This window comes from Mirounga leonina, unplaced genomic scaffold (assembly GCF_011800145.1).
Source record: "Mirounga leonina isolate KUSES-001 unplaced genomic scaffold, KU_Mleo_1.0 Mir_173, whole genome shotgun sequence".
In the NCBI taxonomy this organism is placed as follows: domain Eukaryota; kingdom Metazoa; phylum Chordata; class Mammalia; order Carnivora; family Phocidae; genus Mirounga; species Mirounga leonina.
Genome location: NW_023270447.1, coordinates 84,376,832 through 84,380,119, shown reverse-complemented (window position 1 = coordinate 84,380,119; position 3,288 = coordinate 84,376,832).

The window sequence follows — 3,288 nt, the reverse complement described above, 5'->3', positions numbered from 1 at the left end:
GGGGGGAAGGCGGGGGAGAAATCCACCAAATCTCAGACTGCCCATTCATCCACCTTTGTGCGTCTGTCCATGCCGGGGACTGTTCTAAAAACGAGGCAGAAAGACATCCTAGGAACCGATATCGGCGTTTTTATCATACTCAGGAAAAGCTGAAGTGGAATGAGGGAAAGGGAAGACAGCACTAAGATAAAGTAGTGTTCGCTTTCATTTAACAGCTCACTTCGCAAATGTTAAGCTTTTTTCCAGTAACAGTGGTCGGGGAATAGAACACTTTCTTGGTGAAAGCTGATATATTGCCCCAACTCAGTGTTTAATTAGCTTAAAAATTCCAATTGTACAACTTTGTCCTAGACAATGGGAAGGAAAATGGAGGTCCTCTCACTTGTCCTGTTGCTTGAGGCTGAGGGCTAAGTTTGGTGTGTAACCCCTCGGACCTTTAAAAATGACTTTTCTTGAAGTACAACAACCGCACAGAGTCCATGGTGGAGCTCCTGTGTTGGGAGAATGTTGCAAGCCCCCAGATGTCCCCTGGGATCCTCCCAATGACCCCCTTCTCCCTCCTCCCTAAAGATGGCCAGTGTCCTGACCCCTTTACACCAATGATTATATGAAATTCACAGGACAAACTAGATAGACTCATCCATGTAGTTCATGTCTGGCTTTCCCTCTCAACCTTGAGAGTCATCCATGTTGCATATTGTTCACTTCCATTCCTGAGTGTATGGAATATACACATTTATCTTGTATGGCTGTTGATAAAAATTTGGGTTGTTTGCAGTTTGGGGCTGTTCTAAGGAATGGATACCTCTGTGAACATTCTGGTAATACTAGACATGCATTCTGTTAGGTGTCTACTCAGGAGTAGAATTTCTAGGTCAGAGAGCAGGTGGGAAGGTCAACCTTAATACGTCAGACAGTTTTCCAAAGCGTTTGCACAAACTCATGCTTCCACCAGTAGTGTGTGAGTCCCTGCTGCTCTACACCTTTGCCGACACTTGGAATTGTCAGTCTTAAATTTTGGCTATTCTGGTGGGTATGGGATAGTTATTTCATGGTGGTTTTAATTTGCTTTTCCCATTTTAAATATCCTCTTTTGTGAAGTGCTTGTCTGAGTCTCTTGTCTGTGTTTTTATCAAGTTCTTTGTCTTACTGATTTGAGGGGAGTTCTTTCTGTAATGAGAGTAGCAATCTTTTCTTGGCTATTGGTGATGCAAATTTCTTCCCTTTGTCAAGAGTCACTATTAAGAGAGTGGAAAGACAAGCCACAGAGTGGGTTCAGTTCTTAACTTTGATGTCTTATTATCAGTCTTTTTCTTTATGGTTAGCGCTTTTTGTGTCTTATTTAAGAAACCATTGCCCATTCGAGTTCATAAAGATATTCTTATCATCAAGCAGTTTTTCTTTTTCTTTAAGGATTTATTTGAGAGAGAGCATGAGAGAGAGAGAGCGAGAGCGAGAGCGAGCATGAGTGGGGGGAGGGGCAGAGGGACAAGCAAACTCCTCGCTGAGCACGAAGCCTGACTAGGGGCTTGATTTCACGACCTTGAGATCATGACCTGAGCCAAAATCAAGAGTTGGACCCTCAACTGGCTGAGCCACCCAGGCGCCCCAAGCAGTTTTGTTTTAATTTCCCATTGGAATCTATAATCTATAATTGACGTTTAAATATGGTGTGAGGTTAGGGTCAAATTTTACTTTTCTTTTCCCATATGGATTTCCACTTGAGGACCACTGAGCATCTCTATTGCTCTGCCATGGTGAGTCACCTTCTGGACCCTTTATTCTTATCTCTCTGTCCATTTGTGTATCTTTGGGCCAATACCATACTCTCTTAATTACTGAAGTTTAAAAATCTGGATAACCTGGTAGAGCAAGTCTTCTCACTTTTTGGTGATTTTCAAGAGATTTGGCCCTTTACCTTTCCAATTAAATTTTATACTCATTTTGTCAGTTTTCATAGAAAATCTGTTCAAATTTTAATAAGATTAAATCTTAGATCAACGTGGGGAGAATTGAACATTTTGCAACATTGGATCACTGAATCCATGGCCTAATGGTGCTCATCCATTTGAATGGATGAAAAATGCATTTCTTCATTTATTTAGATTACTTTCGCTCCATCTTTTAATTAGAGTTTTCTGTAGAATGGTGTTGAGTATTTTTCATTAGATTTAGTCCTAGTTATTTGATATGTTTCAGTGCTATTATAGTTAATTTTTTTTATTTTCTGTTTTATGTACAGAAATATAATTTATGTTTTACATATACCTTATATCTAACAGCCTTGCTGAATTTATTCTAATAATTTACCTGTAGATTTTTCTTTTTGGATTTTCCTACAACAGTCATGTCATGTGCAAATAGGGACAATTTTCTTTAATTTCAAACCTCCAATTTCTTTTCTTTTTTTTTTTTTTTTAACTTCCAGTATAATGCTGAATAGAAGTGATGATAGTGGTCATTCTTATCTCAGTCCTGATTTCAGGGGGGAGCTTTCAATATTTTACCATCATGAATTATGTTTTTGTACATTTACCATTATGAATTATGTTTTTCTATGGGGTTCTTTTTGTTTTTAGTTGGATATGTTGCCTTTTTATTTATTTGGCTATTTCTTTCCCTATCCTGGCTGGGAGGAGACTGGTTAGATTAATTTTTTTGTTTTTTTTAATAGACTATATTTTTTAGAGCAGTTACAGGTTCACAGAAAAATTGAGAGGAAGGTACAGAAATTTCCCATAATCCCTCTGGTCCCCCACATGTACAGCCTCCATCATTATCAATACCCTGATTAGAGTAGTACGTTTGTTACAATCGATGAACCTAGGCTGACACATCATTACACCCAGAGTCCATGGTTTCCATTCGGGTTCATTCTTGGTGTTGCACATTCTGTGGGTTTGGAGAGATTTATAATGATATTATCCATCATTATAGTGTCATATAGGGTCTTTTCATTGCCCTAAAACCCCTCTGTGCTCTGCCTATTCATCCCTCTCTCTATGGGCTTTTAAATATGTACTCTCTATCAGCTAAAGGAAGTTCCTTTTTATTTCTTTTAACATTTCTTTGAAACTTGAATTAAAGTCTGGCACGGGGACAATTTTTGTAATGTTCTACATTAAAAATGGATATCTTGCAGTTGTTGAGCATAATAATCTATATGTGCCCATTGGTCCATATGTTAATTATGTTCCATTTTTCAATATTTTCTGCTTTTTTGTTTTTCTAATTTTCACTTGTGGGTTTATTTTTCCAGATTGTTTATCCATTTTTTTTTTTTTTGGC